Source organism: Lepisosteus platostomus, chromosome 19 (assembly GCF_059453375.1).
Source record: "Lepisosteus platostomus isolate fLepPlt1 chromosome 19, fLepPlt1.hap1, whole genome shotgun sequence".
Lineage (NCBI taxonomy): Eukaryota > Metazoa > Chordata > Actinopteri > Semionotiformes > Lepisosteidae > Lepisosteus > Lepisosteus platostomus.
In genome coordinates, this window is record NC_142629.1 from 19424843 (window position 1) to 19438403 (window position 13561).

The window sequence follows — 13561 nt, forward strand, 5'->3', positions numbered from 1 at the left end:
AGAATTGATCTGCTTCTAATTGCTTGCAACAGGAACGCTCCTAGGTGAAATTCAAATATTTTCGGATGTTTCAAATCTTACACTTTTCTTTCTTTAATGAACACAAATCAAAGAACGCACACAAGGACAGTGTGAGTCCAGAGCTGACAGACACTACTTCATATAACACTGGAAAGAATGACTCTAGAACTAAGATTCTTGTTTACATCATGTTTGCCACTTGCAAAACTCCCAAAAGCTATATTTTGGAGGTAAAATATTCATGTAAACAAATGAAAGAATACAAAGCTCATTAAAAACAGTTTGCGCAGGAGATTTGTGTATGTTTTAAAAATAGATTTTAATATTTGTGTACCACAGTTCTATACAGCATACAGTATGTGGAGAGACGTTGATGCAATCGTTGATAAGAAGTAGTGATATTTGTTCTTCTGTCATATCTGGGAAATGGAAAGAAAGAGCTGATCAGTTCGGCTGGACCACAGTCTCTGGCAGTGCTTGTGCGCTGTTGTGTTCAAACACTCTAGTGCCTCGTACGAAATACTTTTTCTTTGTCTCTTGCAGGGGTCTTGGAATCATGACTCCTGCGCGACACGACTGATTCCTCCAGATGGGAAACATTGCAATAATGGACTGGATAAGGCCTGACTCACAGGTGTATAACAATGTAATGGGGAACTTGAATCTAACCTCTAGTTGTCTGCTTTATTCTGTACATAACCCATGTAACAGCATGACTTACTGAAGCAGCTGAGTTATCATCCCACTTACAAAAACAGTATCAGCATCTTAGGAAAATACATTGGCCTATATATTCATACTTTTGGTAGAAAAAAATATTCTTGCAATGATAGATTGCAATTTAAAATGGGTGAGATGTCAAACATCAGATACAAATCCTCTCCTTGCAGAAAAAAGTTTACAATTTTTATTCTTGCATAAAATAGACAACAAAGGCTTAGTTAATACAGAGCACAAAAAGAGCTACAGCCACAGGACCAAAACACTGATCATCCTTTAATGACTAAAGGTCTAAAGATGCTTTCAATAAAGCTTAATAAAGCTGTTAATACGTCCTGGCGTTCCAGCGATGGTAAAAAACATGATGAAATTCTACAATGGCACATTCTGAATGTAAATTCCTTACTGAAACTGAAACTGAAATTACTCGCTGGTTTCACAAATCCTCTTATACAGGTATATGGCAAAGAGCATTGACCAGGGCATTTTAAGTCTTTGAGGATTAACGTGAGATATAAATTAATATAAATATATATATAAATAAATATAAATTGTTCTATGGTGATGACTGTTTTTTAATTGAATTATGCATATTAGATTATGTAGTGAAAAAAGATTGGAAACCCTTTCTACCCCCCAAAACATCAGAACGTTGAACAATTGCATTTTCCAGCATTGCCAGCCCGGTGCTGAAGAACTGTCATTCATGAACAGTCATGAAAGGATGTCAGCCCACAGCTTCACGGAGAGCTCGGATTGATTCTTAATGTGCCTTCGTCAGACATTTACAAGTAACACTGTATACCTTACCTTCCATCAGCAGAAGTCAAACAAAACCGAAGTAGCAGCTGTTGTGTAAGGTATGCAGTGGAAAAATGTACTAACCTTTTATAAAACAAGGTGTCCTTTTCCTAAATAGAAATTTTATGATCAAACTTTTTTAATTAATAGATCAGAATACGAATAAATAGTAAAACATGTAACAAAATGCTATATTATTGCCATGCATTTGAAAAATATCATTCCATTTTAAATTCTTTGTTGTTTGAAATCTCATAGGAATGACTTTTCTTATTTACCAAGATTTGTCATTGCCCCATCATGAGGATGTGCACAAATTCATCTCACGACCGTACTGACTTCCCTTAGAATACTGTACTGGGTTCTACCATGGTAAAGTGGAGTAGCATCACAGTAAAGATATGGTAAAGGGTGGGAGAGCGCAGAGAGATACGATGAACTTTATTTACAATAGTGGGAAACCGTGGCACAAATAAAATAATTGCATGGCCCAAACATCATAAAACCCTGGGAAATGGTGACACTAATAGGCAAACTCCCTGTGGCAGACTGTCATAAAGGCTGCAGGAGCAGAACTCCCTCCACATTTAGCTAATTTGCTGATAACCCAGCTCTTACTCGGAGAGAAAGTATAAATGACAGGATACAACGCCGAATTGGGGGGTCCAACACACAGGAGAATGGAAAGGTTAGTATGTGGACTTCTCCAGAAAATAATTACTGACTTGAATTTGATGGCTTGTTTCAGAAGTCACCCAAACTGATGATACGGTTTAAGTCTTGGAAAACGCACTAATAAAGGAAGATGCAGTAAATTGAAAAGGTGGTGGAAATAGTGTACTGTGGAGCCGCCTGGTCTTTTGTATATTAAAATAGTGTGATAAGAAGTTACAAGGGAAAATTAATTTGAAAACTCAGATTTAGTAATAGTCCTGCTAGTACAAACTATAAAATCCTACCTTCTAAAAAGCCAGTAGGAGGCTTGATAACATGAGGAACAGTAAATAAAAGAAATTTATTCAGATAAAAAATAAAAAACAAGGACTTTCAAATATTTTTGCATTCAATACGTAACTCAATTATCTTAAAACAAACTGAACAGATGATGTTTGGAGTCTCAGATTGACTTGCCTTTAAAAGTTGGCCACATTTCAAAAGAAATTCAAGATCTTATTTAAGATTCTGGTACAATTTGCTCCAAAATTTATGTCTTCAGGTAAACTCTATACTTACAGCTATACTTACAGCCTGAAAGTTTAGAATTTTTTGCTGATGAAACAGGATAATTCTTTTGCACTGGAATAAGAAGCTTTTTTTTACATTAAATCACTATTTAATGTCACAAACACTTTTTGCACAAACACTTTTAAGGACATAAAAAGGATACGATAAATACACCTGATGTATTTGAAACATGTTCAGTTTAGTACGTAACAATGGGAAATTTTCTGACCAAAGCAAAAGCAAAAACGCTACTGAAAGGTATAATATTAAGCTAGTGCATCATTCTTTGATGCTAATAATTGTGTTTTTGTGTTTATACCATGTACAGAAATTCCCCTGGTGTGCTTAGGTATTATACACTTGAAGATTTTTCCTATAAGGTTTTCATAAAAAAGTGCTTTGCAAACATATTCAGCCCCTTGCACACTTTTCACAGTTGGTTGCTTTGAAGCCTGCAGTCATGACACTTTCAATGCAAAAACAAAAAACAAAAGAATTCCACAGACAAAATAATGGAAATTTGTAAAAGTATCGGTCTGAGTGCAGTGATAGTGGTGCCTATGATTTCAGAATACACGCACCTATCCTTTCATGTTCCCTCACTCAGTTACTTTTACCACAAGCAAAACTGTAACCCTGCAGACCAAAAGAGCCTTCAAAACAACTCAGGGATGAAGCTGATAAACATACAAGAACAAATCAGGAGGAGGATAGAAAACGTTTCTAAGACCCTTGATATTTCTCTCAGCCTGGTCACATTGATCACTGGGAAAAGGAAGGCATCCAGACTCTGCCTAAATCAGGTTGCTCCTCCAAAGTAGCTGCTTTGGATTTTGAAGAGCTAAGTCCTATACTCTGTCTTTCATTCATATGAAATCTCATCACATATTATCAGTTAAAGCACTTCTAAAGGAGACTTTGCATGACACAGCAAATAAAATCTCTAGCGTACACCTGTATCTTTCTTTGGAATTCTGCCAAAGTTGGTATTAAAAATGATTGAAGTTGAAATCAGCCCTAACTTTATAGTTACACGTGCTACTGTAATTGTACCACTGTTGCAGGTAGTATGAGCAGCAGTCTGTTTGCATAAGACAAACCCAAGAGCAGGCTGTCTCAGCTGTGACTGCTGCTGAGGCCCTGAGTAGTAAGCAGGTACTGTAGGTAATATGTGAGGCATGTGAGAAGAGTGAGGTGCACAGCTCTGGCAACAGAGTAATGAGTCAGACTCAGACATGGACAAACAAATACTTCTGAGTGACACTTAAGAAGGAGCAGCATCACTGGGACCCTGGGTTCAGTTCCAGGCCTGGGGTGCTGTCTGCGTGGAGTTTGTACGGCGTCCCGTCCGGGGTGTGTCCTGCCCCGTGCTCATTGCTTGCCAGGATAGGTTCCAGCTCCCCGTGACCCAGTACTGGGTACAGTGATTAGAAAATGGACGGATGTTTAAGATGACTACACAACAGGACACAGCATGCTGCACACCAGTGACTCTACAGCCCCTACTGTTGTGATGTGCCAGGAGGTGTGGTCATAGAGAGACACGATCTCCACACCCAGCTCCCGGATTCTGTGATGCCGCAGCTGTACGAAGATGGCGGCCTCCAGGAGGAGCATGGGGACGACCTGGGGTGACAGAACAAGCAGGTCTACAAACAGGACTTTCACAGGGCAGCAATAGCTAACACAACATTCACCTGGAATTACTTCTTACTCCTGCAAATGCCCTACGGAGAAATTGTTTTTATTTTTCTATTTCAGAAAAACATCATGCTTAAGACTTTTCTCTGATTGATTTTCACTGATTCCTGTAATTTTACCAGTATTTTTCATTTATCATTGTCATGTCTGACAAGGACTCAAGAGGATTTTCAAAGGCTTCTGGAACATCTTCTGTAAATTCTGTAAATTTATTGGGTGATAGGTACTGCACAAACATCTTTAAGGAAAACTGTCAAACTTAAGGAAGGATAAAATTTTAAAACACCCTCATATTATTCAGTCCTGCTACAAAATAAATGATAAAAGCTGTTGGCATTTTCAAGCTTTCTACAGAAACAGTTCTATTTTTGTATAGCACAAAGACCTACTCATTTATTCATGAAGTAAACTCAATTGTGCTACTCTTCAAGACTACACAGGTTTGTAATATGACGTGTTTGGGGGAATGTGAAAGACATAGAGTTCAATACAATTCTGAGCAGAAAAGCTTCTGGCAACACTAAGCAGCTCTCCAGAATGAACTGTATTCCCTCTGGCCAGTGATGTTCAAGGATGTTATGAGTGGAATAAACAGAAAACAGCTTTCTTACCTTGTATGTAGGCTGCTTCTTGAATTTTTTTCTCTCATTTTCAATCATTAGTGTAATTGTTCCCCGTCTCAGATGAGGATATGCAGTGGTAACCAAACAATGGATTTAGTTTTTTGCTGCAATGGGGAAGACATTGCATGAAAAACATCTGGTTGCATTAGTATTCTGCAGAATGGAGACTGATCCTGTATTAGAGACATATTTAATTCCTTTTTCAGAAACACAAAGATATATACTTTATGGTTTAAAACTCAATCCGGCGTTTAGTTTTCCCTAATTTCACTGAGGTTCTTATACAGGATCATCTCTGGTTTGTTTCTATTCATTTTTGCCTCAGATTCTGTACTACTCTAAAAATGCTGTAATCTAGTAAATTCTTTAATACTGTGCACCATTTCATCATTGTTAACAGGCAGAGGTACATGGTTTTGAAGGTGTGATTGAGACATTATCTTCACCACTGGTTTCTCTGATCAAAGTTAACCAGGCCCTCCTGATAGGCTCTGATATCAGGAACACAGCTGTGACTGCTGACGTTTACGTTATTTATGGGAGATTAAATTGGAAGTGTTTTTAAATGATTCTGCTTTTTAGAATGGTGAAAGCCAATCCATATTTATACTCCCATAAATCACAGCAACCTTCAAAACTCGCCAAACACACAAGGTGTTCCTTTTGAGAAGTATATAGCAACATGTACTTAGAAATGTGTTTTTTTCTTAACCGGAATGAATCTCGTTCTGTTTCAGCTGATTTTCATTCTGTACTTGGAATTCTCCCTGTTCTCTCGGATTTCAGCTATAAGAGGCTGCAACCCCACCCACTTACCCTCACCCCTCCCCCAAACCCTCCACTGCTTCTCCCAGAGGTCCTTGTTTATTCCTCCCTTCAGGCGGGGAGAAGAAAGCCCAGGCAAGCTATAAAAGAAGACACAAGGAACAAGGGGAGATTAAAGGGCAGAGAACACAAATTGTGTTTCATACCTCCCCATCTGTGCCACAGACACAGGCAACATTAACCCCATGTTAGAGCCGGGCTACAAAGCTCACCTTCTTTCAGACCAGTAACAAAAAGCAGCTTGTTCTGTACTGCTACTGCGAAAACCTTAATCCTTCTGCCATTATGGCTGTCAGTCGCAGATCACTCCTGCTCTCTGATTGGTTTGGCCAAAGAGGGATTATGAGAGAAAGTTCAGAAAGGGTGTGTCAGGTAAGACTGTTAAGATCACTTAAAAAGTTACCAACCTTCTGTATTCAAAGCATCTCAGCTGAAAGATGCTCACTAATCCACATTTTGGCTGTGGATAATGAAAAAATACATTTTTTTCATATTTAGGGTATTCTGTTTAACACTTTGCTGTCTTATAACTTGAAACCACTGTAAAACTGATGCACGCAAAGGACAAGTTTGACACTGGCTTCTGAGACTTTACTTACTAATTGCTCTTAGGAAGCAATATTTGGACAATATTCATAGCCCCGGGAATTCACATTTGTCAAATAAACATAACGATTTAGAAACCAAGAATTCTGAGGTTTTAAAATTCTCAAATAAACCACATCTTCCTTTGCAACAAACTTTCCTGGGTTTCTGGCTATTTGACAGGTGACTCAAATGCAAGTTTTGTCTTTTACTTGTAATGATCATTTTATTCACAACTAGTAGGAAAGGAATAGGCATTTCTCAGCCCCAAAATGCTGCTGATTTGTTTAATAAGAGTACTCTACCTATAAAAGAGCCACATGATTCAAAAAGCTAAATATTTTTCTGTTTGAAGAGTGTGATTGAGACTACCCGAATATAAATAGTATTGTATAACATTGAAAATTCTGTTTTGAACCTGATTATAGTTAACAATATAGAAGAATCCCTTTTGTCTGTCTGAATCTACTTCACATTGTGCTGTATCAGCAGAAGCTAACTGTTGAACATTATAAAAGGAAAGACTTTTGAAGCAGGATTCATTCAGAAAGAGATGCCAGTGAATGCAGATGTCTGAGAGAATATACCTCACTACAACAATGAATAGATTTGGGGATTTTGAAAGACTTCTTTGTTTTCCATCTATGACACATTCATGGCAAATACAGGCGGATTTAAAATATGTCAAGACACAACTGGTGTGGTTGTGAAAATAATGAAGGCAGAACTGCTTATTACTGTGTATGAATCATCTCATTTACAAGGCCAGTCAACAAGCATTTGGTTTGGTTGCAAGGAAATCACAATGTTGTTGTGGCTGCCTTCATTCTGTATTAGATATACCTGAAATGTAGATAGGCTAAGCATTAGCCTTCAGACTCACCTTTCCAAAAAGTGTTAATTGAAATAAGATTGTTTTCATTTAATCAGAAATGTTGAAAAATCTGGAGTTCACATACATTTCATCCTTATGATACAGCACATCTGGATTCACAAACATGTCCAAAAGATAAATGCACAGATATATTAAGTATATTGAAGAAGCATAAACTTTACACTGTAAAAAGAATATAGTTAAGAAATGTATCTCTGCTTATAAACACATCCTGCACTTATGAGTTTCAACGCACAAAAACATTCAGTTTGACTTCTATTTTCTTTCTACGATAAAGATTTTCTTGACTTTCTTTGCATGAACACAAAATAAATTATATTCATTATTTCTTAGGACTAACATGACAAACATAAACTTATCTACTTTCAAGGTGTCCAATGATAGATTTTGTGTGTCAAAGAATTTTACTGTAGCAATGTGTAATGAACGCTTTATCTTCAGTCCAGTTGCATGATAATCACGATGTAATCCCTGCGTAATAAACTGCACACGTATCATGAGTGCTAATTGCTCTCATGGCTTTTTGTACTACGTTACACTTTAAGAAGCTGGACTTTATGGACACTGGCTATGATCACGGTATATGGAACCAGAAATCTATGGCAGAGCAAAAGAACTCAAGAAAGGTTATGAATGATCACAAATTAATTCCATATTCCACTTTACAGTAAGTTGCTAGTAGCTAATAGTTGCATGAAGTTGCTCTCCCTACAAACAACACAACATTGTTTGTGCTACATTTGTGCTGCCTTTCTTCCTGAAAGGAATATAGTGCCTACTTTCAACAGCACAAATGTACTGTAGCACAAACGTATTGTATTTGACGAGTGTCGCTGTGCTGTTTGTACTTGGGCAACTACACAGAGCTGTAGCTAATTCATCCAAAGATCATCCAGCTGTTTCTGAAAAGGCAATCAATCTGCTTAGCTCAGCTTTGTGAATCATTGTGTTTGATTCCTGTAGGTGCCAACATTTTCTTGTTTGATCTCAGTGGAATTCAAAACAGAAAGGATCAGGTACTTAAGTGCCCATTCCTAAGTTAAACGCTACTACATTTCTGGACAATTCTGATATAGCAAACTTGGCTAAAGAAAAGTCATGGGCTGAGTACAGCACTGGCAATCTAGGAGAAGTCATGTAAGTCTTACATTTAGTTTAGAAGTCAGCTTTTATTTTGGCCTCTGTAGGCATTATGTGAAAGTCGAGTACTTGGTAGCAGTCTGGGAATATCTGGGTGGTCTCTGGAACACCTTGTCTGTAAACATGTCTGTAGAGAAATGTGTATGTTTATGTTGTGTGTAGTGTGTGTCTTTACTTTATTATAAATTAGGAAGAGATAAGTAGTTCACCCTTTGTCTGTATTCACCATCAACCTGTTCTTAATCCAGATACATACAACCTGGGTGCCTACAGCCTTTGCAATCGTACTTTTCCGAATCCATGCTGACCATTTCTGGTACCCTATTTCCATAAATCTCTTCTTTAGTTCTAATGACTGTTTCTATATAACAGACCAAAAATAATAATAAAATACACTTTCTTATGTCTACAGATTTTTGGTCTACATTTTTGCTACATCTGAACCCATCTAAAAAGGTGTAAAACGGAATAAGGGGGAATCTGTTTCACCGTGATTTAAAACATGAGGATTAGCTGAGGACTGGGAAGAGATCATAAGAACGATCTCACTTCTTGTGATGTGACTAAGAAACACAAACGGTGCTGTGCAATATGTGGAAATCGTGTGTAAAATGTTTGTTCCTGTGGTTAGAAAAATTTAATTGCTCCTATTTAATTCTCTTAACAAATGACAAATCAAATCAAAATCAAACTTTCCGTGTGAAAGAAGAGAGAGCAGCAAAGGGCAAAGCACATCTGGAGGCACCATATGTAAATCTGGAGCAGTGTTTGCAAAGGGAGATCACTGCATCAGCGTAGCCTAGAGGCAGAGGCAGCAGCCTCTGACACCCTGGGGCTCCACAAGGTCAGAGAGCTGCCGCCATGAGAGCAGCAATATTTTCCGATGGTTTACTAACGTCAGCTTGCTGTATACAGAGTAAACCTGATTACTGTCTTCTGACATGTTTGAAGGTGTGAGTACTGTATGCACACATTCCCTTTGAAACAAAGGAACAACGTATTTTAATGATATTCTCTTCTGTAAAAAATATATATATTTCTTGAACCCTAATCAATTATTCAACATTTTCGTAGTTGTGTTTCATGTCTGTGACAATTAAGGGTATGAAATACTGAAGCAATTCTCTTTTTTCCTGATAGAAAATTAACAATCGTTAATCTTACGATCCCTCCCAAAAAAATCACATGAACTAGTGGAAAATACAAACTGCATAAGAAATTGTACCTGCATATTCTCAATTATAACCATTTCATTGTGTGAAGCAAAGAACGGGTCCCAAGGGCTGTGGGTGTATTTTTATCACAATAAAAACATTTACCACATTTGGTTTTATTCAGTATAACAAATAGAAAAAAATATGCAATCTTTCGTGCAGAAAAACATCATCATCCAAGATTCTTAATCCCTTCCACCCTAATCAAAAGTATCATTTGATTATTTTGACTCTCAACAAGCCTGAGGTCTAGGGAGACTGAGAAATAAATAGGAGAATCAATATTGGCACTGTGAGCACCTGCTGTGTTGCATGGATTGTTATAAATAAAAAATGAAGAGCTGTAAAATGCTGATAAACATTCTTCATTATAAAATCACTTTATAAACCATTCTGCTGGGGGATATTCATTAAGCCTGGATTTTCGTTTAAATGAAGGCCATTTACATTTTTTTTACTGTGTTCTATACAGACATGGATGTGAATCCTTATATATATTATGTTCTATATGTAGAATATGAACATTCCTACAGTACCTTGTCTTTTATAAGTCGTTGTTAATTTAATCCTCTAGCTGTGCTTCATGGCTCTATGGGGACTGCAATCATTTAGATATGAATTTTAAACATAGTATAACACTTTTCTATCAGTGTTAAATACATTTCATCTCAGAACGGTAATTCACTGGACACTACATAAACAGGTTTTATTTTTATTTTATCATTCGCCATCTTAGAATCTGGTATATTGTCAGATTTGATTTTAGTATCAAAAATTGATCTCTGCAATAAAGGAAGAAAACCTTAATAACAAATAGCATACATGTCCACCTGAGTTACATATCTCACTTGAGCTATATCCTTTACAGTTACATTATGCAACTGCATATTTCTTTAAAAGTATAAAAGTATTTTAATTAGTATTTATTCATATACTGGACAGTGCCTCCCAGATGTATTCACCCCTTGCAATGATGTCAGATTTTGTTCAATTTTAAATGATATATTCACCATTTGTGTCAATATTTCTCATCAAAACATGAGCAATTTTATAGAAAGTGTGCAAAACAAAACTGACCAGGACTTGATTCAGTGAATAAGTTCAGACACTGATTTTCTAGACACATTGCTCAATAAACATGTCATAGTGTACATATCTGTTGTCTTTAAAAGATGTCTAATGCATGCGATTTCATTTGGTTTTAAACAGTGTAGCACAGTGAAGAGATATAGAGGTCAGGTACATTTTCTCCCATGGTGCATCACTGTGAAATGATGTTTTTACATGAATTTTCATCCATGACCTAAAAAGCACAGAATAATTTACTAATTATTAATAATTTAATTAGTATAAATCAAAGATGTAATGGTTAATCCTACACTAGGAGGTTTAGTAAAAATGAAAACGAGTGGAGAGAGATACCAGTGCTCCTAACGGGTAATAAACATTGCAGTACTTTGTTTCCTGAAATGTTTCATTTTTTCACTTTTAAAACTACTGAATTACTCCAGGAATTGGTGTATCAAAAACTGAAATAACTACACGAAAAGAGTGTTCTTAGTTTTTCTACTGTACTGGTGCAAGTACAAGTGTCCCACAATTTCCTTAACCACTCAATGAACTATTGATAGTTTATACAAACAAGCTATAACCAGTGAGCAGAACATTCCACCTGTAAATGAACGAGCTGCTATATGATTAGACTCTGTTATCATTCTTCTGACTACAATAATGAGTAGCAACCTCTGAGGTCGATGACTCAGCAGCACTCATCAATTTTCATCCCAGTCTTCACAGATACTACTATTCTCCCTTCAAGTAAATGTTTGCTTCATTTTATCTGACTATCCCTCTGGTAAACCTTCAGTTATCTGGTTTCATACCTTCAAAGAAAAAAATACAGTAAATATGAGTTACTTCAATGTAACTAGACCTTTAACGCATATAGGAAACTAAGTCACTGTTGCAACTGATTGTTTCTAAATAAAGCTAGTTATACTGTATGAGTTTATATAAAATTAGTTTGTTTCTTACAACTGCTTTGGGTCAATTGCAGCCAATAATAGATTTATAATAATTTGCTTAATATAAGTTCCACTTAATTATTTTCATGCAAATTATTATTATTATTATTATTATTATTATTCAAATGCTTTGATTCATCCTCTGGTGTTTAAAATAAATATGAAGAAGTATCTATCAAAACACCTCTGTTGCTAGGAAACTGTGGTATTGGATGTACAATACCAGTAAATACAGGTTTTCAGATTGCTTCCGAATATTATCCACTGATTTGCCCTGCCTTTTGTCATGAGGTGTGTCACAAGACTGCTCGGTATTGGTTTGTGCAGTATTCTTGATGCTATAGAAATCTCTCATTAGTATTAAGACTGAATGCGAGCCCTAGGCCCTGGCTATTTCCTGCCAGAAAAAAGCAGCTTTCTAACTGATGAGACTGATGAACATACTGTAAATCTGTCGAAAATGTTTAAGGATCAGAAGTTTATTTCACACAGAATTATCAACATTGCAAACTCAATGGGAAATTTATATTTGTTCTCCTATAATGCTCTAAGGATTATTCATTTTTTATAACATTTTAGCGATTTTATATAAACTGTGACTGGGTTTTTGGCTGCATTTTACAGGTTTTGTTAAGTTGAGGTGATGACATTTTCTTTTTGTGAAAACCTTTAGACATTTTAGAGTCGAACTAAGTGCACACAGGTGCGGCTGGGAGATCTGTCGCCAGTGGGTTCAACGAGGTTTGTCTGTAAATCGGTACGGAACACAGGAGGGTGTCATTCTCTGCTAGACCCAGGCAACCACCAGTCAGCGCCACAGTGAGTTCTGCTGGGCTACCACTGGGAAAGGAGCTGGGAGATTTGGCAAACTGGGAGACCAGGTAAGCACAGCAGGATCTGGACCATATTAAAGTGGGAAGCTTTCATAACGGCAGGACTGTCCAAGCCTCAGCCTTGGCCCAGAGATTCCCCTCCCGGTTATATTTCCTTTAGGAAAGACCTCTCTGTCATTTAAAGACGGATCTGCAACAATAGTGTATTCAATTATTTCACCGAATCTTTTAAAATCCTCCGTAACATTTTCAACAGTGTTAAGGAAAAACTGCCAAACTGCAGGTATTTATGAGCAGCACATTCTACTGTTCCACAGAAGTAGAGAAAATGAGACTGTTGCCAAACAAAATGGAAGAAAAAGACAGAAGGAATGACATGTTTATGGCCCAGTGGAATAGAGAAGGTCTCTGTGGATCATAAAGGTCAATGAAACAGTTTGCACTTTCTATAATGAATGCGAGTTTGGTCATGTGGGAATGTGTACCACTGGAGCTTGTATCATTGTTTCAAATACTTCTGACCTTTAACACAAGTGTTACTCCCCACAAAGCCTGAAAGACAGATTTGACTGGTTGGATGCCCATGAGCTACAGGGAGCAGGGATAATTATCTGTATTCAGCATTAAATAGGTCTGAAAGGGTAATTAGCAGAAAAAACCTCTGGTGTGACTTCTGCAGGACTTCGGCTGTAAATTAAAACATCACGAAGGCAGGAGCAGACTGTGTTTGAAAAGGCAGGCTATAGCAGACTGCTGGGTGATGCAAATCCCTCATCAATTAATGCACAATTAATCAGCATTGATAACACAGCGGCATGCTTTCCAGCCCCTGCTGTCTGTGTGACATTTCAACACCGCTTACTGGAGGGAGAAAGATTCAGACAATGAGGAGAAATTCAGTCACCTTTACCCCGTTTTCATTTAATGTTATTCAAGTATCATTATTCCATTCAAC

The 13561-nt window shown here is 37.1% G+C and overlaps 1 long non-coding RNA gene across 1 annotated transcript; it reads right to left on the reverse strand.

Moving 5' to 3' along the window:
• Positions 1-315: 315 nt before the first annotated feature.
• Positions 316-5466, reverse strand: LOC148645365 (uncharacterized). The gene is made up of 2 exons (XR_015928447.1): positions 5079-5466; positions 316-4392 (listed from the first exon to the last, which is right to left on the reverse strand). It is a non-coding gene; the product is annotated as an uncharacterized LOC148645365 (long non-coding RNA).
• Between the last annotated feature and the right edge of the window lie 8095 nt (positions 5467-13561).